The 23,196-nt window shown below is 41.6% G+C and overlaps 1 protein-coding gene and 1 pseudogene across 7 annotated transcripts in view; one reads left to right on the plus strand and one right to left on the minus strand.

Annotated features, from left to right (window-relative positions):
- The window catches only part of hipk2 (homeodomain interacting protein kinase 2), a 285,854-nt gene that overhangs the window by 149,721 nt on the left and 112,937 nt on the right, over window positions 1-23,196 (plus strand). The window lies entirely within an intron of this gene.
- LOC145344490 (nucleoside diphosphate kinase pseudogene) lies at window positions 15,325-15,776 on the minus strand (annotated as a pseudogene).

The raw sequence follows: 23,196 nt of genomic DNA on the forward strand, positions 1-23,196 counted from the left end.
AGAAAATGGAAGCAAATCTGTGGCAATCTTTGGGTATAATTTTTCACAACCCATTTTTCAATATTCTGCAATCTATCCCAAAGGTTGTGACCCTCACTTGGAGAAACATTGATCTAAGTGAACAGTGGACCAAGCTTGAGCAGCTGAATGGACTTCTGTGCTTACTTTACTAAGAGATTGGAATTGGAATTTATAACTTCGTTGAAATCAATTAAATTAACAGCACACTGCATGCTCTGGTTACAATACTGCCCAGATTCCAGAGGTAGAGTACATATGTAATCAAATATTTTAAAATATAAATGAGATGTGTATAGAACCCTGGAAACCATCTAACAAAGTTGGTTTAGTTCTCAGTCCCTGGAGAATACCTCTGTCCTACATTTTATATGCTCCCTCATCAAAGATACCAATAGTACAGTTTCTTAGAACCATAGAATCCTTACAATACAGAAAAGGGCCACTTGGTCCATCGAGCCTGCACTGACAACAATCCCCCACAGGCCCTATCCCTCCAACCCCACACATTTACCCTGCTAGTCCCCCTGACACTAAGGGGCAATTTAGCATGACCAATCAGTCTAACCTGCACATCTTTGGAGTGTGGGAGGAAACTGGAGCACCCAGATGAAACCCACGCACACATGGGATGGCCGGAATCAAACATGAGTCCCTGCGCTGTGAGGCAGCAGTGCTAACCACTGTGTTGCCATGCTGTGGGATAGATTTTGTGGAAGAATGATGGAAATAGTTGAAGCAGTTGATACTGTGACTATGTGTTGTTTTATAGTAACGAATGAAAGATCTCACCATGTTGTCAAATCTCTCCATGCATTTCCCCTCCTTGTTTCTCACCTCTTTCAGCCTTATCACCCTCCAATTCTGGTCTCTTGCACATACACAATTTTAAATGTTTCATCATTAGTGGCTGTGTCTTTGGTTACTCTACAATTCTCTCTACCAATCTCCGTGCCTCACTCTTCCTTAACTTGCTCCTTAAAAACTACCTATTTCAGCCAGCTTTTTTGTCACCTGCTCTAATATCTAATTTCTTGCTAGCATTGTCTCATTTGGAAGCATCCACACCCCTGAGTCAGAAAGGTTGTAGGTTTAAGTCACACTCCAGGACTTAAGCACAAAAATCAAGGCTGATAATTCATCGCAGTATTGATGCAGTGCTGAATTTTGGATGGGCCATTAATTGAAGGTTCCAACTGACCTTTCGCGTGGACTTAAATAATCCCATGGCACTATTTCAAAGAAGAGCAGAAAGTTTTAAAAAGTTTATTTATTCGTCACAAGTAAAGCTTCCATTAACACTGCAATGAAGTTATTGTGAAATTCAAGTTAGGCGTGGGATGCTGGCCAATTCTTATCCGCAACTTCAAGTCATTGCCACATTAGTATTTGTGGGAGCTTGCTGTGCACAAATTGGCTGCTGTCCCATCATAACTGGGACTATATATCAAAAGTAATTAACTGGCTACGAAATGAATTGTGATGTTTTGTAGTTGTAAGTGGTGCTATATAAATGCACATCTTTTCTATTTTTATGCATTTAATGACTATGACTAGCTCTGAAGTCAGAGCTGTTCTCAGTGCCTTGGGTTGGCTTGGCATCTTGCCTTTCTTGGATGAGAACTGTGGACTGGTTATAGAACAGAAAAACTACAGCACAAACAGGCCCTTCAGCCCCCAAGTTGTGTCGATGATATCCCTACCTACTAGGCTTACCTATAACCCTCAATTCTATTAAGTCCCATGTACTCATCCAGAAGTGTCTTAAAAGACCCTATTGAATTTGCCTCCACCACCACCGACGGCAGCCGATTCCACTCACCCACTACCCTCTGAGTGAAAAACTTATCCCTGATATCTCCTCTGAACCTACTCCCCAGCACCTTAAACCTGTGTGCTCTTGTAGCAACCATTCCAGCCCTGGGAAAAAGCCTCTTAGAATCCACCCAATCTATACCTCTCGACATCTTATACACTTCTATCAGGTCACCTGTCATCCTTCGTCTCTCGAAGGAGAAAAGACCATTGTCATTGCAGACCAGCAGGGCTTGTTGAGAAGCCTGTATCAATAACCTCATTCTCATTGACATCATTGGAAATTCACACCACTGAATGTAAACATATAATTTTGTAAGAACAATTTGTAAGAAAACATTAAATTGTTTAAAGTAACAAAGTACCAGCAAGTTAGACGACAATCTGAACATAGCAACCATAAGTCCTCAGTGGCCTGGCTTATCCGGTTCTTTGCAGCAGGAATATATCATGGTAACTTGATGGCCTAAATAAGTGAGAGCAGTGCACTAGCCAAAGGAAATTGCTTTGCAGTAATCCAAAGGAAGCGAAAGATGGTTGAGCAATGTACTAACATAAATAAATCTTGAAGCTGAGAGCCCTTCAAAAAAAATATTTTCTTCACAAACCTTTCCCCTCACTCCTCCCTTTCCCTCAAAACAAAGAGAAGGGAAAAAGACTTTAAGCTTCAGCCATTTTTTTCTTTCCAACCTCTGGAAATCGATAATAAATTATACAGTTTTGCAGTTTTCTGATTAAGTGTTCTAAGTGAAAATGTAATACTTAAAGAAGCTTCGCTCACCTTGCATCTCCTGAAAGTGCCTACTGTGTTGAAACGTCAAGGAGGCCAGCCACAATTCCCCACCTCCATCTGAAACTGCACCATCTCCCCTCCCTTTTTGAACTCTTCCCCTCTCCCCGCCCACCCAATATCATATTTGTATCACTATTCTTCATGACAATGGGGACATAACAGGAGAACAAGGCAGCTAAACTCATCTTTGACCTTTTTGACATCTGCACCTTCCAGCAGAATAGTTGAATGATATTGAGGGGTAGGAAGCCTGGTTGATTCTACCCACCTCTTTAAATCTCTAACCAAAGGTGCCAAAGCCAATTATCATATCCAAGCAGCTCAGAAAACTTGCACTGGTTCAGGGATTAAGACTGGACTCGTCTACTTTCACTCCTTTCCGTATCCTCATTTGATGCTCACACTGGCACATCTGAGTGGGTGTTAGAGAGTAGGATTGCTGCTTGATCTTTCTCTTCCTGAACCCGAAGCACAGAGTCGACCTTTAACATTCCTACTGCCAACAGGACAAAAGCAAATTCAGTACAGACAAAGGGGTGAAATGTTTCCTGGTCTGTAATGTTGCTGAGCCATTGGGATTTATTGAAGATTGCTGACAAGGGATAACCTTTATTAAATGAAGCAAAGCCAGTTTAGTGTATGGAAGATGGAGCAAACTCAAAGTGCTAATGATTGTCACGCATGTTATATATATGACAGACTAACCAGCACAACATCCAACAAGAAATATAAATAACAACTTAACAGAAACACGTGTATACCAACAAAATACACGGGTGATAACAAAGCACACAAAGCATCAACAAAACACACATTGCCAACAAAATGCCACATGTGCGCCAACAAAATGCACACACATGGCAGTAAAACATGCCAGTAAGCCAACAGAATGTGCACCTATGAAACGCCTGCACACTCCAAAAAACACGCACATTGCCAATAAAGCAAATATGCATGCCAGTGAAATCACACATACTCACCAATAAAACACACACAATTCCTATCAGTTATAAAAGTTCAAAAGCCTTCCAATACCTTGCGTTTTTGAATGATTATCTGCTTTTGTATCGACTTGTTCTCATGTCAGTGGAAAAAGTGACTTATTACACTGAGATGAAAGGTTGTCAGAATTCACTGATCAGTTGGAGGGTAAAGTAATGGGTAAATTAATCCGCTGCTATTTTCAATTAGTTATTTGCATTGTGAACTTTGGTAGAAAAGACTTAAAGTAAGTTGATAGTTCCTGAGAATCACTTTCGGATTATTTATTTATATTACTTGCAAAGGAGGTGCTTACAAAAAAAAAGCTGCTAAGTTTCTGTCTTAATAAACTTTAACTTTTCTGATAGAAACGTTCTCAGACGTGCCTGGCTGCTTCTTGTGATAGTTTGGTGGTGTAATGGTATTATCACTAGTAATCCAGAGACCCAGGATAATGCCTGTGGGACCCAAGTTCAAATCCCCCAAAGGAGCTGATGAAATTTGAATGCAATAAAAAAAATCTGGAACTAATAGTCTAATGATGATCATTTTGGTTTGTTGTAAAAAGCCATCTAATTCACTCATGTCCTTTAGGGAAGGAAATCTTTATCTGGTTTCGCCTACATGTGACTCCAGCTTTGCAACAATGTGATAACTGCCACTGAAATGGCCTAGCAAGCCGCTTAGTTGAAGGCCAATTAGGGATGGGCAATAAATGCTGGTCCAGACACCCATATCCAATGAATAAAAAAAAGTTTTGGAAATAGTGCAATGTTCCCTGAAGTGGACATGTTAATTGGCTTTATTCAATCATCCTTGTCACTGCATTTGGTGGAATTTGCCAAAGTATGCCAATTAGTTAGACAGTGGGGCTAGAGTAATTCTTGGTAATTTATTTGGTGTGTACTGGCTGTGTGGGCCATTGGGAAAATTTCAGCAGCCAGCCATGTTCTCTGCCTTTGAAAATTGTTTTCAGTTTGTTTAAATGCTCCTTATGGAAGTCCCTTTGTACTGTTTAGTAACCATGGGGAAAGGACCCACATTTTCCCTGTTCGACTGCATGATATCCATAGGGAAATATGAAGAAGGACATGAATAATCCATAACAGTAACAGATTGCAGACCTCAGTCACTTGAGGATACCCGAGAGCAGAACATAATTGAGCTCCTCTCATAAGATCGTGCAAACCATATTTTCATGCACTTGTATATAATGTTGATGATCGCAGTGAAGCAATTTTATTCCTAGTACAAGAAAAGAGAAACGGCTGTGGCAAGTCAGACATGAGTGAATAAACATTTTACACGCTCACGTGAGATTGTCTTGTCACATAATATAACTGTTTTCTTTAAATGTTTCAATGCCTCAAGTAAAGGAACATCGAGTAAGGGGGGAGTATTTGATTTCTTGAAACAGAACAATGTTTGAAATGTGCAACAATGTTTGATAGTAAAGTAGTCACTGCAACTTGAGAATTCCCATGGCAGTCATCTATTTTGCCTCACACACACTAACATGACACCTCTGAACTATAGCATCAACTCAATGGAGGCCATTCAGTCCAAAATGTCTGCTGCTGCCACTTTGAAAGAACTATCCAATTAGTCTCACCCCTTTGCTTTTTCCTCAGAGCCCTGCCACTTTCTTACTTTGAAGTATTTATCCAACTTAACTCTTGAAAGTTATTAGTGAATCTGCTCCCATCAAGGTGCAGTTAAAATCTTAACATTTCACTGAATAAAGAATATTATTTGCTTCTTTTGCCAATAACATTACATCTGTATCATCTGGTTACTGACCTTCCTGCCACTTGAAACAATCTTTTATTTACTCTAACATCATTCATGATTTTGAACATCATTATTAAACCTTCTCTAATCTAAACAGAACTCCAGTCATCCACACTTGAAACGTTGGCTCTTTTTTCTCTCCACAAATGCTGTCAGAGTTTCTCCAGATTTTCTGTTTTTGTTTCACAACTCCAGCTTCTCTAGTTTCTCCAATTAGCTTAAGTCACTCATCCCTGGTGCCATTCCAGTAAACTACTTTTGCACTTTTATGAAGGCCTTGACATTGGTCTTGGTACCAAAATGACATAACGTTCCAGCAGATGTCCAATCAATGATTTTGAACAGCTACTTTAACCAGGTGCTCCTTGCTCCTTGTGATTCTTACTGCAAGGTTGGAAATTGGTTAACCAGCCACCTTGGTGTTGTCCTTTACAGTCCTGTTCATGCTCCCTTTTGACTTGCTACTCCTTTCCCTGCCTTCAAAGGCATCCTCATCCACACTTTCATTTTCTAATTCCAGCCCCTTGGTGCTATCCCACTGTGTCCCTCTCCTTTACTGTAACATACTATAGAAATGTGTACTGTCGCTGCTCCCATTGTTCATCATCCTCAAATCAATGAGAGAGCCTGGAATCTTTAAGTGATGGTCAAGTCCCATGCAACTCTTCTATACATATTTAACACAGATGAGGTGGATCTTGGGTAAATTTACATCTAGCTTGAAAAACAGAATCATAATGGTCAGCATTTGCTGGTTTTTAGATTGACAGAATGCTAAATAGTAACAAGACTTGCTTCTGCAGCCTCCTTGTGCTTTCTATCCCATTATGCTTAGATTATTCACAGGGTAACAATAGGTCCATGGTTTTCCTTAGATAACTCAGCCCAGAGCAAAATCAGACCAAATCCCATCGTGTATTGTATTATTTAAATTGGACAAGAAAAGGTGATTCTTTGAACTTGCCCTTTACAGTTACGATGTTTTCTGCTTCATGATTAAGGAACTGCCAACTTGTGTGGATTCAGGTAATCTCCTTAGAGAGTGAAAATAACAAATGAAAAACCCAGGCCAATTGCACAAAGTAATGGATGATGGGGGTGTCTCAAAAAATATTGAACTTAAAAGAGTGAAAATCCAATGTTATCATCAGTACCTGTCGATGTGGATCACTTCCTACAGGTATGGTCAGTATATAATATCCCATCAGTACCTGTTAACATGTTCAATATATAACATCCCACCAGTACCAATGATATAGTCAGTATATAATATTCCATCAATAAAATCAATATTGTCATTGTATGATCTGTTGGTGCCTGTAAATATGATTAGTATTCCATCAGTATACATCAATCTGGTTAGTATATAATATCCCATGAGCTCCAATGATATGGGCAGTGTGTAATATCCCATTGGTACCTATCAATATGATCAATGTATAATATCCTATCAGGACCTGTCAGTATGGTCAGTGTATAATGCAGCTCCTATTAACATGCTCTCATTATTACCCATCCTATGATGATACTGAACGTATGGTTGTAGATAAATGGAGTATGCCCATGTGTCATTGAAAATCAGTCTGATAGATCTGAAACATTAACACTGCAGCAATGTGAGAGTAGATTGCTGCTCTATGCTGCTGTTCTATCTGAGCTGCGAATCACAGCATAGTAACTGTGAACCGTCACCTGACAGTAGTGACAATCCAATTCAGAGCTGCTTTGTATTGTGGCACAACCCCTGTGGCCATACCAACTGCACTTGTTCAGTGTCTCAGCATAGTAGAGTACAGCCAGAATGCTATCTGGGTCAACTCTTCACATACCATCACATATCTCCAAGGCAACGATGACAAGCCATCAGGGTGCCTCGATGTGACTGACCCATTGTCCATTTAATATCTGCTTAACTTGGTTTAAAATAGTTGTGGGGAGTGGGAGAGCAGGAAAGGGAGGCATGCCTCTATTTTTGAAATTTGACATTGTTCCTGTTGAGTAGATAGGTTTGTGCACACACCGTGGGAACACGTGAGATATTGACTACAATAGCTGTGACCATCACAATAATTGAGCACGAAGTGCTCCAGTACCTAGCGCTATGGAGTGATATTGAATTTAACCAATTGTGGGGCACTGGAGAAAGGGACAAAATTGTGACATCAATGATTTAAAAAAAACACAACGGGCCCAATTTTATCATTGAGCGGCACCCATTTTTGGGCATGAAAACTTGGTAAAGTCGGGCGTGAGGCGATTAGTGCGATCCACGCCTGCCTGCATGCTGGTTTCCCCTTTACCAAGGCCTGCAAATGGCTGCGATCGGGACCATGCCGAAATGGTTGCAACCACCATTTAAGTTCATTTGCATGCATTTAAATTGACTTAATGGGCTACATGTCCAATTTTACCAGCAATTCCCCCTTTACCACTGTGTTCACCCATCTGGAACTGGCACAAATCAGACATGCTCCATAAAAGTCCAACTCCGGCGCTCCATCAGTGACAGTGAGGAGGTAAGTGCCTAATTTCCAACAGCTCTCTGCTGCTTATGTGGGTCCTTTCATTGTGGCCATTTTGTTTCTCGGGTCAGGGGGAGTTCTGAAATGTGTGAGGGGTGTGTGATGTCCAATTTGCAGCATAGACCCAGGTCTCAGAACTGACCTCTGGTCTTCTGGATACTGCTGGGTCCTAGTACACTCAGCACTCTGCGAGCTAAAGGATGTGCCGAAAGCCCTAAGAGACAGAAGAAACCATAAAAGAAATGATGCTGTGACTCCTGCAGAGTATTAGGGGTTGGTTGTGTGCCCATTTTTTTTTTTCTGTACTGCCTGCCTGTCCATCCTTGGGGTTTTTATGGAGCTGCCCCTCATTTGGACAGATCAGCTACAGGTACATTGGCAGAGCATTCCAACAAGTTACATGCAGTTTGCTTTTTAGCGTTGAGGGGGAGGCAAGAACACTTGCCGATGTGCTGTTGGGGATGGTGGGAGGCAATGGTGGATCAATGCCTCAATAATTGGGGATAGGAAAGTGAGAGGGAGGTGTCACATAGCCATTGGAGTCAGGAGGAGATGAGGGCCTTATGCAGGGGGGTCTGGGGAGGGGGTAATCACTCTGCCTGAGATCGGTAGGGTGGATGGGGGTCTGCTACCACTCTGCCTGAGATCAGTGGAGGAGAAGGGGGGACAGGGCCACGATTGGTTTGGGTGGCGGGGAGTGTGGGGATTAATGGAATCTGTAATGTTGGGGATGGAGCAATGTCTGTGAGGGCCAGGGGGAGGCATTATCTGGCCCAGGAGGGATATGGCAAGGGAGCAGCATTCTATCATTTGTTTCGCACATGTGCATTTGTAGGCTCCAATCAGAGCTGCAGGGTTTCAGGTACGTTAATGCCTGCCCACAGGCTTGTGCAACACAATTTGGACTCGCTGATATTTTTGCAGGCAGAGTGCATATAGGGGCACCTCAAAACAGGCCTAAAAATTGGATCCAGTTTCAAGTCCACGCAGCACTTAGAATCAAAATGGTAAAATAGGGCTCACTACCTTCAAAACAAAATAAGTTCAGATTAAATCATGTTTGTCCTTTATTTCCAGAAATGATTTGTGGGCATGCAAATGATTTTCTGTTCCTGTTTTGTGAATAAATGGCAAATGGTGGGATTAAAGTTGGTAGCAGCTGAGGTTTACAGATACTCCACAAGGTGTGGGCAATATCTACTTCCCAAACCTTATGGGATGGTCTTGTGAATAGGTTATCCTTGTGAGCCCTCACAGACATTGCTCCATCCCCAACATTACAGATTCCATTAACCCCCACACTCCCCGCCACCCAAACCAATTGTGGCCCTGTCCGCCCTTCTCCTCCACTGATCTCAGGCAGAGTGGTAGCAGACCCCCATCCACCCTACCGATCTCAGGCAGAGTGATTACCCCCTCCCCAGACCCTCCTGCATAAGGCCCTCATCTCCTCCTGACTCCAATGGCTATGTGACACCTCCCTCTCACTTTATGACTAGAGTTGAACCTGTCAACTGCAGATCCTGTTGATGCAGAGCATATACATATGACATTTCCAGTACCCATGTCCATTAAAGCATTGATTGGGAAGGTTACCTGGAGTGAATGAGAATAATCCCTACCCCCACACAGTGATAGGGCAATTTCTGCAGCAATGAGGCAAGCTGGTTGCTCTGTTGGGACTTGGGGAGGTAGAGGTCTGTCTTGCAGTACTGAAGTACTGAATGCCATAGGATTAATTACCTCTCCTCTGTGAGTAATGATGGAGGCCTGAGATTAAATCCTTCTGGGAATGAACAGGACGACAATGTCTGAAAGGAATGGGAGAAATTATGAAACAGCTGATGGGAATGAGAAATCTACAAGAATCTACAAGGCCAGAATTAAGCCTATTTAGTCTGTGGTTTATATGAACTTCATTATTAAGGTTGCTAAATGAGGAATGTTCAGGTATCTCCAGGAATTAGGGATTAAGTTCCTGAATATTGCTGAAGGAGAAAAATCGGAGAGCTGGTATAAGCCATTTTAGATCTTTTTCATTTTCCTTAAATGGTTATTAGATTTAAGAAAAAGATTGACTGACTGTCAATAATCACCCAATTGGTTAATGAAAAGCAGTTTCCTTTTCATGCCATGCAATTCCAGGAGATTTGGTAGGGATTGTGTAGGAAAGTGGCGTTGAGGTAGCTAATCGAATTGAATGGCAGGGCAGGCTTGATGGACTGCTGGCCTACTCCTACTCTTGTGTTGCTGTGTCAGTGCAAAAGAAAAGGCTGAAATATTTGTAACCATCTTCATCCAGTGGATGATCTATCTCAGCCTCGTCCTGAGGTCCCAAGTATCACAGAAGACAGTCTCCAGCCAATTCCATTCATTTCACATGATATCAAGAAATGGGCAAAAGCTCTGGATACCATGAAGAATATAGGCCCTGGCATCATTAAGTTGTGCTTCAGAACTGAACTTAGCCAACCTGTTCCAATACACTATAGCATCTACCTGACAATGTACAATATTATGTGGCCCACAAAATGGAGAAGAAATAGGAGACAGAGGGTGGTGGTTGATGGTAAATATTCGTCATGGAGTTCAGTTACGAGTGGTGTGCCTCAGGGATCTGTTTTGGGGCCACTGCTGTTTGTAATTTTTATTAACGATCTGGATGAGGGTATAGTTGGGTGGATTAGTAAATTTGCTGATGACACCAAAGTCGGAGGTGTGGTAGATTGTGAAGAAGGGTGTCATAGTTTGCAGGGAGACTTAGACAGGTTGCAGAGCTGGGCCGAGAGGTGGCGGATGGAGTTTAATGCGGAGAAGTGTGAGGTAATTCACTTTGGTAGGAATAACAGATGTGTGGAGTATAGGGCTAACGGGAGGACTTTGAATAGTGTGGATGAACAGAGGGATCTAGGTGTATGTGTACATAGATCCCTGAAAGTTGGGAATCAAGTAGATAAGGTTGTTAAGAAGGCATACGGTGTCTTGGCGTTTATTGGTAGGGGGATTGAATTTAGGAGTCGCAGCGTCATGTTGCAACTGTACACAACTCTGGTGCGGCCGCACTTGGAGTACTGTGTGCAGTTCTGGTCTCCACATTACAGGAAGGATGTGGAGGCTTTGGAGAGGGTGCAGAGGAGGTTTACCAGGATGTTGCCTGGTATGGAGGGGAGGTCCTATGAGGAGAGACTGAGGGATTTGGGGTTGTTTTCGCTAGAAAGAAGGCGGCTAAAAGGGGATCTTATTGAAACATATAAGATGATTAGAGGTTTAGATAGGGTGGATAGTGATAGCCTTTTTCCTCGGATGGAGAAAGCTAGCACGAGGGGGCATGGCTTTAAATTAAGGGGGGGTAGTTATAGGACGGATGTCAGGGGTAGGTTCTTTACCCAGAGGGTGGTGAGGGATTGGAATGCCCTGCCTGCTGCAGTTGTAAATGCGCCTAGTTTGGGGGCGTTTAAGAGATCCGTGGATAGGTTTATGGACGAAAAGGGATTGGTTTAGATTAGTGGGTCATTGTTTTTTAACTGGTCGGCGCAACATCGTGGGCCGAAGGGCCTGTTCTGCGCTGTAATGTTCTATGTTCTATGTTCTAAATCCAATCCAGACAGTTTCTGCCCCCATCGGTCTACTCTCAATCATCAGCAAAGTGATGGAAGAGATCCCGATAGACCTATCAAATGACACTTACATGGAAATAACATTCTTGCTGATGCTCAGTTTGTGTTCTGCCAGGGTCATTCAACCAAAGACCTCATTACTGGCTTGATTTGAACATAGAAAAAAGAGTTAAATTCCAGAGGTGAGGTGTTGCATCAAAGAGCCGTAGCAAAATAAAAATCAATAGCATTCAGGGAGGAAACTCTCTACTGGATGTAGGCATACCTGACATGAAGGAAGATAGTTGTGATTGATGGAGGTTAATCATCTCAGTCATTGCTGCAGAAGTTCCTCAGAAGTGTATCTGAGGCTCAACCACCTTGCAACTGCTTACAATAGAGGGAAGGTCATTGAACGTCAGAAATTGGGATGTTCGCTGATGATTGGACAGTGTTCATTTTCATTCACAACTCCTTAGCTTCGTGCCCACATGCAGCAAAACCTGGACAAATATTGAACTTGAGCAAGTTACACTCATGCTACACAAGTACTAGGTAATGCCAATCTTCAATACAAGAAAATCTGACCCCTTGATAGTCAAAGGCATGGCCAACAGTGAATCCCCATCATCAGTTCCTGGTGTTAGCATTGACAAGAAAATTAGCTGCACCAGCCATATAAATACTGTGGCTACAAGAGTAAGTTAGAGACTAGGAATTCTGTGACATGTAACTTACCCCCTGATTCCTCACAGCCTATGCACCACATATAAGGCACAAATCAGGAGTGTGATGGAATATAGTCCACTTGCCTACATGAATACAGCTCCAACAATACTCAAAACTGTCCACAAAAAAATCAAATGGCTTGCTTTGCACCCTGTCCACCAACTTAAACGTTCATTCCCTCAGCCACTGATGCACAGTAGCAGTAGTGTGTGCTATCTATTAAGATGCACTGCGGCAACTCACTAAGGTTTCTTCGACAGCACTTTCCAAACTTGTGACTCTATTGCCTCGAAGGACAAAGACAGCAAATAAATGGAAACATCGCAACCTGCAAATTCTCTTCCAAGCTACGCACCATCCTTATCATCATTCCTTCATTGTTGCTGGGTCAAAATCCTGGAATTCGCTCCACAACAGCAGCACCGCATGGACTGCAGCGGTTTAATAAAATGACTCACCACCACCTTCTCAAGGGAGAATAATGATGGGCAGTAAATTTTGGCGTTGTTAGTGACACTCAAATCCCATTAATGAAAAGTTAGATTGGCATAGGAGGATGAACCATGAGCAACACCGATGGTGGGTGATGTGCCTGGAGGTCCTGTGTTGAAATTTCCCAGAATATCCTATGAGAGTGACTAGCCCAATTCATTGTAGCTGATTGTGGTAACGTTGGGCAGATGTCAGGAACTTCTTCACACACAAGTCATTTAATGTGTTGAATGAATGGTCAGTGCAGGCAAAAATCTTGGAAGTCATTTAAGAGATAATAAGGTGAAAAATTAAAACAGAATGTTTGTTTGCACAGTTGGAGTAGGTTGCAATCAGATCCACAATGATCTTATTGAATGATAAAGGAGGCTTGAGGGGTTAAGTGGCCTACTCCTGCTCCTAGTTCATATCTTTATATGTATTTGCATATGAATGCATCCCTATATAGTCAATATGCCTAAACATATTTCTAACACTTACTACTTGTTTTCAAATTCCAAATAAAAAAATCACACAGTAAAGGAGCGAAAAAAATCTTCATTCCATTTGTTCATAGTTTACATTGTACTCGTCTTGAACAAGGCTGGGGTTTGGCCTTGAGCTGGGCTGGGATTTAGCACTAGAAAAGCTGCATAATCTTTTTCTGCTTGCTATGTTGTTTTTGAATGGGAGTGATACAGTCTCCCATATTGTCAATGCAGTCAAACATGTTTCTCATGCTGCAGTACAAAATCTCAGAGCATCTCCACGTCCTTTGCGGTATTGACCAAGGGAGCTGGCAGGTGGGTGGATGGGCATTCATTAGAATCTTCAGGGTCATCAGCCTCCTCAGCTGAAGAATATACTGTATTTAGGATGGCATTATCTGTTCATTCCATTGTGCATCACATGGACTTGTCCATCTCCCCATAGGTTTCCACTCTTACTTCTGTTAGAACCTTCATACTGGCCTCCTGGAAGTGAGCAAAAAGTGTTTTGTCATTGGATTGTTTGGCATCTCCCTGCTCCTCCTCATTCTTGTCATCTTGTGAAGCCATAATTTGTTTGAACCCAATGTGATGAAAGCTTCCTTCACCGTCTATCGTGACCTTTTCAGCATCAACATGGCCTTTAGTGCAGTGCTAGTTATTGATGGTCTCAATAACCTGAGAGATCAGCTGCTGTTGGCAGTGGATTTTCAGCTTCTTAATCACCACCTGATCCATTAGTTGGAGCTTGGCTGTGGAGTTAGAAGGCAAGATCGTCAGCTTGATTCTCTTCAGGCTGTTGATGTCAGAGTGCATGGGGTAGTTGTCTGTAATGATGACAGTCTTCCATTTCTTTTGTTGACATGTTTTGTCTTTGTTGATCTGTGTCACAAAAATGCTGAGGTCATTCCGGAGGATTTACTTGCCCCATTTTATGTGGATACTGTCTTTTGCAAAGCACCATGGCTTCTTGGAATTTCCTATCACGAGAAGCAACACGAGATGTTTTGGTGCCATCCAAGTTGACACAGACCATAGCAGTGACACACTTCTTGCTCCATTTTCCACCATTACATGTCCCTTTTAAACATCAATGAGCAATCTGACAAAAGATAGTAAAACAGTCTAGCCTCATCAATGTTAAAAATGTCCTTTTGCGCATGCTCGTTCAAAATATGGGCAAGGCCATTTTGGAACCAGTCATCTGTAATTGCTGTCATAACTGCTGAAGATGGTGGACTAACTTGATGGCCAAATCTCCCAGTCTTCCATGATGTTCACCTCCTGCTTCATGCCACAGTTTTCCAATTGCTCTACTGGGTTCACCTTCTCGCCAGTCGACAATATTTTTAATTTTCTCACAACTTTTGCCGTGTTCATGCACCTTACAAGTTACTTTGTAGGGAATTTTGAGTATGCTTAAGTCCAGCTACTCTGCTGTAATTGGTCAGCATGCTCACATGATCCCTGATTTTGACATTACTCCTTTTCCTCAAATTTGACAAACCCAGAGCAACCACTGCAGTACTTTGGGTAAACAAAAGCATTGTTCTACTCTTTTTGCTACTCTGCCAGTGAAAATGTCATGTCATTCAAGTTTGACTCTTTGAGATTTCATTGTAATTAGTTATCAATCTATAATCTCTGCAACTTTATGACAACCAACGAACAGTTAATTTTGCCCTAAAGGTGTACAAAGTCGAACACCCAAACACTGCACAGACCACAAGTATGCAAAGAACGATTAGATATCAAATAAATAATTTCCAAGAACAAGGGCAAGAAGATAAAGATAAAATCAGATTAAATCTGACCACTGCATATGGATATTATGAATGATGTCACTAAATTGCATCAAGTGTCATTTCTTTTAACAATGTTATTGTCATATTGCCCTAGACTTAATGTTCAATCACCACTTTAGATATTGTAGAGCCCAAGATGTTCTTTTGGTGTGACCTTGTTTGCTTACTGATTTTATTTATTTTTCAGTTCATTTATTACATGGTTATTTGTTCCAATATTCAGAACTAAGACGTTATGTGAAACCAGTTAAAAAAAATTCTGATGACAATTTGGAATGATTCTGACAGGCTACAGCCCTGTAGTTGTGGAATGATTTACTCATAGACCCAATCCTGGGCAAAGTTCTGGAATTCCACTATCTCCTCAGATTTGAATCAAAAGTTAGTCTCCTTCTGTGCGCTTGCTACAGAGTCACTTTCATGGATGATATTCTTGCTAGTCTGAATACAGAAATCACCAGGAGTCTTGGAGACAGCTGGATTGGTCTCACCAAATTTCATTCTAGTAGTCTTCACCACATTCAGACCTTCCCACACCATTTGTAATAATAGGGCCATAACTTATATACTTGATCAACTTGGGACAGAAAGGCTTATCTGAAAGTTCATAGTAATGCTTTTTGAGTAGATCCACAGGAACCTGAAGGAATTTCATGGTGACCAGCTTAAGCCCTTTCTGCTCCAAGTGTTTGATGACTTCACCCATAATGCTACTGGACATGATCTGGCTTTACAGCAGTGAAGGTTTGTTCCTTGTAACCAGGCATGTTTTGCTTCAGGCTCAGTCCTACAGTTGGTTGCACTGTTCATGACAGTGGTTGTAAAAGAACAAACTCAGCTCACTGGGAATATGTTCTCCCCAAATTCTCTGCTGATGAATCTACACACCTCCTAAACTGAGGGCAGCTGAATTGTTTGCTCAGCTTGAGAGGGACCATCAGGCTCTCCCCGTTCACCATCCTTTCATAGTCTGGTGGATTATGTGTTGCACACTGGTGCGGCCCATTCCCTTGGGGATATTTTACTATGTCTAAGACATTGCATAAATAGAAGTTGTGGTTGTTGATACTTCTGTTCTTGGTGATTGTTTATTTAACGTTCAGTGTTGTCTGTATGTTGGTGGCCTCTGTATTGTTTGGATACCTTGGGGCCCTTTGTTACCTGCCCATAAAATTTCACAGGCTATTGAGTAATAACCACTGCAAATTATATATGTAAGCTCATTTTGCCTTTAATCTTGAAAACCAGTGAAGAGAGGAGACTTCAAAGTTGTCAGTCTAGAATGGATTGAAATCCAGAGCTTGGAAAATGGCATGGCTGCATTGTAATTCATGGGTGCTTGTGACTGAAGATTGCTGAGCATGAATGGAGCTCTCTTTTGAGAAAAGACAATAGTCTGTACCTTTACTTACATTTGGTGTGTTTGAGAAGTAGAAGACAACAAAAGAGTGGGATGAAAGTCATGCAGAGTTCTTACAGGTTTGCTTTTTGTTTATTTTTAGCCTCAAACACTTTGACCTGACAATATATTTGAAGACAGATCTTGTATCCATCTATCCCTGGCCATGTACTTCAAGACCCCAGAGTCACTATTAGCAACACAGCTCTTTGTTCAGCACAGAAACTTTGCACACTTGGGAGTACCCTCTCCACTAACACTACACTGGATGATAAAATCAATTATTACATGGCAAAAGCAAGTTCAGTGTTTGACGGGATCATGCATAGGCTTTGGAATGAACGTGGAGTTAGTCTTGGAACAAAGATTGAAGTCTCCCAAGTGGTAGTTTTTATATCACTTCTTCATGGGTACAAGACTAGGATAGCTTCCCAACATTACATAAAACAACTGGAAGCATTTTCAATCCCTGCTGTCTGAGATCTGGTTATGACAGGTTGCAGGACAAATAACCCAACACTGAGGTTCTTGCAAAGTGCTGCATATGTGGCATTGAGAAGCGTTCTCTTCAGAGCTCCACTTCAGAAAGGTTACTCGTGGTTTACTTGGAAAATTCCTGCATACCAAAGGACTACCCTGCAGTCAGTTGAGCACTGGGACACTCACCATAAGGTATCCCAAATTTAGACATAAAGATAATCTCAGAGCTTGCAAACTTGATCCCAACACATGAGAAAAAAATCTCAGACAGACCCAAACAGAGAAGTCTCTGCCAACAAACAATTTTGACATTTGAGGAGAACAGAATCAAATGTCTTCAGGACAAGCAAGTGCGTCACAAAGCCATCCATTCCTCCAACACTGATTTCATGTGCAGTATTTGCAGTTGGTTATATAAATCAAGACTTGGTCTAACATCACACATGTTTGTTTTTGCTGAACACTAACATGTTGAAGTGACAGGAGAATCCATCATTACCATTTCCATTAAACATCCATGTGATGATTTCTTTCAGCCGGGGAGGATGGATGAAGGTGTTCTCCAACCAATGTCAATTAATAATACTATTTGCATTTAGCTGAGGCTAATTTGCTGCAGTAATTGTGTAACCCAGCTGCATGTGTTGTGAAATAATGGAAGTCCATTTGTCTTGTTTGATTGTGAATGTTAATGATCTCTTTCACTTGTCACAAAACCACTGGGTTTCTCTTCCCTATCAGGATAATGAGCTCATTTAAACCTAAGTGAGCTTGAGCAGATCAGATGCCTATTTTACAGAATGGCCCAGAACCTGTCTGATAGTGGGCTTCATTGGCTTCAAAATAGATTTGTGTGAGTTGATTAGTCTAGTCTTGAAGTCTAAGATAAAGACAAAGTACTACAAATTCTTGAAGCCTGTTCATTTTAGCTGGCTGGTGCTGATGATGTTATAGCTGAATTAGAAGGGCATGAATGTGGGGCACATTAGTTAGGTATGCCATGCAATGCAATACTGAGGAAGCCCTGTTATAAGCATCATCCGTCACGTGTAACTTTAAACAAAGACCCCATTTATTTTTTTGTCAGGTTGATAGCAACAGGAGTAGGCACTCAAACACTTGGGCTAAATCCACCATTCAGTTAGATCATGGCTGCTCTGTATCTGCCACCTTGGTTCCACACCACTTACAACCCTTACTAAGCAAAGCTTTATCAATTACAAATGGATTAATTTTAATTGATCCTCAGCTGCAACAGCTTCATGGGGAAGAGTGTTCCAAATTAACATTACTTTTTGTGTGAAAGAGTACTTAAGGCATCACATCAAATGAACAAGCTTTAATTTTAAGGTCATGCCTCCTTGATCAGAAGTCCCCCACCAGAAGAAATAGCATTTCTCTACCTTATCACTTCTTTGGTGATCTTAAGCACCTCAATTAGATCATCCTTTAATCTTCTATACATTAGGGATTATAAGGCTAGTCTATGTAACTTGGCCTCATAATTTAACCCCTTTAGCACCAATATTATTTTGGTGACTCTACCCTGCATCAATTAGATTTCTCCATCAATATCTAAAGGGTAGGGACTTCTCCTGGTCCTCAATAGTCAACCTTGCTAATCATTCCCCTATTGCTGCCCATGAGATCTCACTGTTTACAATTTGGCTGCTGTATTTGACAACTTAGTAACATATGAACATTAGGAATAGGAGCAGAGGTAGGCCACTTCGCCCCTAGAGCCTGCTCCAACTTTCAATAAGCTAATGGCTGTTCTGTTTTGTGTTTTGAGTTCCACATTCCCATCTATCCCCAATAACTTAGGCAAGCAATCTAAAAATATTCAATGACCCCGCTTCCATGTTGAGCAAACTTCTGAAAGAAAGAAAACTCCTCATCTCTGTTCTGAAAGGGCAATCCCTAATTTTAAAACTGTGGCCCCTGGTTCTGGACTCGCACATGAGGGGAACATCCTTTCCATGTCTACCTTATCAAGACCGTTCAGGATCTGAAATGTTTCAATCAAGTCATTCATCCCTGTTCAGAATTCCAATGGCAACAAGCCCAGTCTGTCTAACCTTTCCTCATAAGACAACCACTCATTCCAGGTATCAATCTAGCAAAACTCCTCCAATTCATTTTCATCATTTCTTAAATAAGGAAACAAAAAGTACACATAGTATTCAAGATGATATCTCACCAATGCCCTGTTTAATTGAAGCATGACTGCTTCATTGTTATGTTCAATTCCTCTTGTAATAAAAGGAAGCATTATATTAGCCTCCTTAAATACTTTATGTACCTGCAAACAAACTTTTTGTGACTCATCACTAGAACACCTAGATCCCTCTGCACCTCAGAATTCGGAACCATTCTATGTTTGAGTAATACTCTGCCATTTCCTTCTTCCTGTCAAAGAGAACAACTTCACAATTTCCCACATTATATTCCGTCTGCCACATTGTTGCCCAATTCACTCAAACTGTCTCTATCCATCTTTAACCTCCTTGTATCCCTTTCATAATTTTCTACCTATCCTTGTAACATCTGCAAATTTAGCTACCATGCCTTCGCTCACCTCATCTGAGTCATAGATATAAATTCTAAAAAGTTGAGGCCCCTGCACAGACCGCTGCAGCAGTCCACTCGCCACATTCTGCCAATCAAAAAAATAAGCCATTTATGCATGCTGTGTTTTTTTTGCCTGTCAGGGAATTTTCTGTCTATGCCAATGGGTTGCTCCCTACATAGCTTTTATTTTACAAATAATCTTTGTTGTGGCATCTTCCGAAATGCCTCCAGAAAATCCAAGTATAGTCCGTCCACAGGCTCCCGTTTAACCACAGCGCATGTTACTCCTTCAAAAAATTCCAGTAAATTGGTTAAACATGATTTGCCTTTCACAAAACCATGCTGATTCTTCCTAATTGCCTTAAGATTTTCTAACTGCAAAATTCTACATCAATCATTCAAGGTGCCCTTTAAACATTTCTGTGTAAACACAAACCGTATTTTATCTAAATGCATCTTATAACGATTTGTAGGTCATCAGACATCAATTGTAAAATCTGATTTATGTTGATAACTACTCACACCATTGTTGCCACCAGTAGTGGCAACTCTAAACCACAAGGTTCTAGGGTTCAAGTTTCGAAGAACCCACCCCAGGACTTGAGCGCATCAAAATCTAGGCTGACATTCCAGTGGAGTACTGAGGGAATACTGCACTCCTGGAGATGCCATCTTTCAGATGCAATGTTAAACTGAGGTCCCATCTACCTGTTTAGGTGGATGTGAGAGATGCTATGGTATTATTCCAAGAAGAGCAGGGGAGTTCTGTCTGGTGTCCTGGCCAAAATTTGTCCCTCAGTCAATATATTTTTAAAACATCAGTTCATCTGATCATTATTACATTGCCTACCCATGATGCAAACATAACCACAGCCAAAACAAGAAAAGGTTTCACATGGCAAATTATTGTGCAAATTTAAATCACGTGGGATTGCAGGTAGTGTCTTGAAATGGATAGCAAACTGGTTAGCAGACAGGAAGCAAACAGTTGGAATATATGTTTTTTTTTCTAATTGGCAGGCAGTAGCTGTTAGGGTACTGCAGGAATCTGTGCTGGGACCCCAACAGTTTACATTGTATATTAATGATTTGGATGAGGAAATTAAATGTATTATTGCAAATTTGCAGATGATACAAAATTGGGTGGGAAGGTGAGCTGTGAGGAGGATGCAGAGATGCTTAAGTGTGATTTGGACAGGCCGGATAAAAGGGTGTATGCGTGGCAGAAGCAGTATAATATGGATAAATGTGAGGTTATCCACTTCCATAGCAATTTGGAGCGGTGTAAATTGAGAGAGGTGGATCTTGATGTCCTTGTGCATTCGTCAGTGAAAGTTAGTGCATAGGTACAGCTGGCAGTAAAGAAGGCAAATGGTATGTTGGCCTTCATAGCAAGACAATTTGAGTATAAGAACAGGGATGTTTCACTACAATTATATAGGGCATTGGTGAGGTCAGAACTGAAGAATTGTGTGCAGTTTTGGTATCCTTATCTAAGAAAATGAATGTTCTTGCTACATAGGGAGGCCCGTGAAGGTTTACTGGGCTGATTACTAGGATGGCAGGACTGTCATGAGGAGAGATTAAGTCAGTTAGGATTATATTCATTGGAGTTTAGAAGAGCAAGAGTGGGTTCTCATAGAAACTTATCAGACAGGGTAGATTCTGAAAGAATGTTCCCAATAGTGAGGAGTGCAGAGCTAAGCATCATAGTTTGAGGATAAAGGGTAAACCTTTTAGGGCTGAGATGAGGAGAAATTCTTTTACCCAGACAGTGATGAACCTGTGGAATTCACTACTACAGAAAATAGTTGGGGCCAAAACGTTGTGAGATTTCAAGAAGTAATTAGATATAGTTCCTGGGCCTAAAGGAATCAAGTTATGGGGGGGAGGGGGGAGGGAAAACGGTATCAGGATGCTGAAATTGATGATCAGCCATGATTGTAATGAATGGGAGAGCAGGCTTGAAGGGCCATGAATTTGAGCCTGTATTCTCCATGAGGGTGAAAAATGACACAGAAGGAAAATCTCATGAGAGTTGGAAAACAAAAATTTCACTAAAAGAGCTCTTTTCCCTCAACAGTGACATAACGAGGTTCCTCCCCAGGAAGGTAGGAGCCTTATCTCCATATATCTACAGGAGGCATGGTGGCACAGTGGTTAGTGCTGCTGCCTCACAGTGCCAGGGACCTGGTTTTGATTCCCGGCTTGGGTCACGGTCTGTGTGGAGTTTGTGTCTGCGTGGGTTTCCTCCCACAGTCTGAAAGACGTGCTAGTTAGGTGGATTGACCCGAACAGGCACCAGAGTGTGGCGACTAGAGGAATTTCAGTTACTTCATTGCAGTGTTAATGTAAGCCTTACTTGTGACTAATAAATAAACTTTAACTTCATATTTTAATATGATTAATGGGCTTCCCTGTCATATCGTTCTAGGGTGGCCCTGCTAAGGGCAGGCCCTCTGCAGAGCTCCATTTGGGGGAGAGGGGTTCCTTTTTATATTGGAGATCAGGGCACCCTTTAAAAATGGCACCCTGATCGGGATTCCCGACTGCTGGTTTTTTCTAGCCCCACCAATGTGTTGGTGTGAGCCACACCTCCAGTATATTTTTCCAAAGTGTTTTAAAATAGGGCGGGAAAGCTGGCAGCTAGACACCACTTTCTCTCACCTGATCCAACACTTTGAAATAAAACCCTGAAAATACTGCCCTTTAAATGAAAGATGGATTACAGTGCAGAATATATTAGATCAGGGAATACTAATCATTTAAAAATCATCCTTATTTGTTTTTATACATGTTTTATTTATTTATCATTTATAGCTAAATGGCAAAACTGGCAACAATTTGGGAAGCAGGTTCTTGGCCTAGCAACACCCATATATTTATTCCAATTCAAAGAAACAAGGCTGTATGAGTTACACCCTGTATTGTGGAGTAATTTCAACTATTCAGACATGATCTGACACTCCCCCTTGTTGAGATGTTATCCTGTTCTGCGCATTCCTCCCCTTCATGCAGCCTTTGTGGTCAATTCCATTAGCTAGCCTGGTCCCAGATCCTCCATTTTGTCTAACTCTTTTGCTTTGGGGACATGTGGTCTTTTGCTTTTTCTTCCTTTTCTCCCTTTGCTTTCAGTGTCCAAGCAGGCAGGAAGCTGCAAGCAGCTCTCAAGTGGGTATGGTTGCAAGCAGAAGGCTGCGGCCTGTCATGTTCTGTTGAGCTGTGTCAGATTTCCTTCCACTGATAACTGATATATTTTCGTAGCTTTATTGCCTAGCAGCAGGTTGTTCAGTAAAATAAGAAAACAATTTGCTTCATATTGCACCTTTCATGGCCTTAGGATGTCCCCAAATCTTTTATAAACACTGTTCTAATCTAAGAAATTCAGCAGCTACTTTGCGCGCAGCAGGTTTCTGCAAACAACACTGAGATAATAATCAGATAATTTGTGATTATTTTTGGTTATTGGCATCGAGAATCGAAAGTGAAGGGATGAGGTTCCATGCAGAACACTATTAAGGTTGAAAACAGATGGGGCAAGAGGCAACCTGAAGCTTGGGACTGAAAGCTGTTGGGGATAGGAAAGAGCTGGGGAGGGAGGGAGGATGTCCACCATTTTACTGTCCCAGTAGTGAATGAGTAAGGACAGGAGACAAAGGGATGAAGTATGTCTGTTCCCTAGTTGGGCTCAGTCAGTTTATAAGGCACACATGGAGGAAGGCCAATCGAGTGAGGAT

The sequence above is a fragment of the Carcharhinus amblyrhynchos genome, chromosome 6, assembly GCF_965287045.1.
Source record: "Carcharhinus amblyrhynchos chromosome 6, sCarAmb.v2.hapA, whole genome shotgun sequence".
Lineage (NCBI taxonomy): Eukaryota > Metazoa > Chordata > Chondrichthyes > Carcharhiniformes > Carcharhinidae > Carcharhinus > Carcharhinus amblyrhynchos.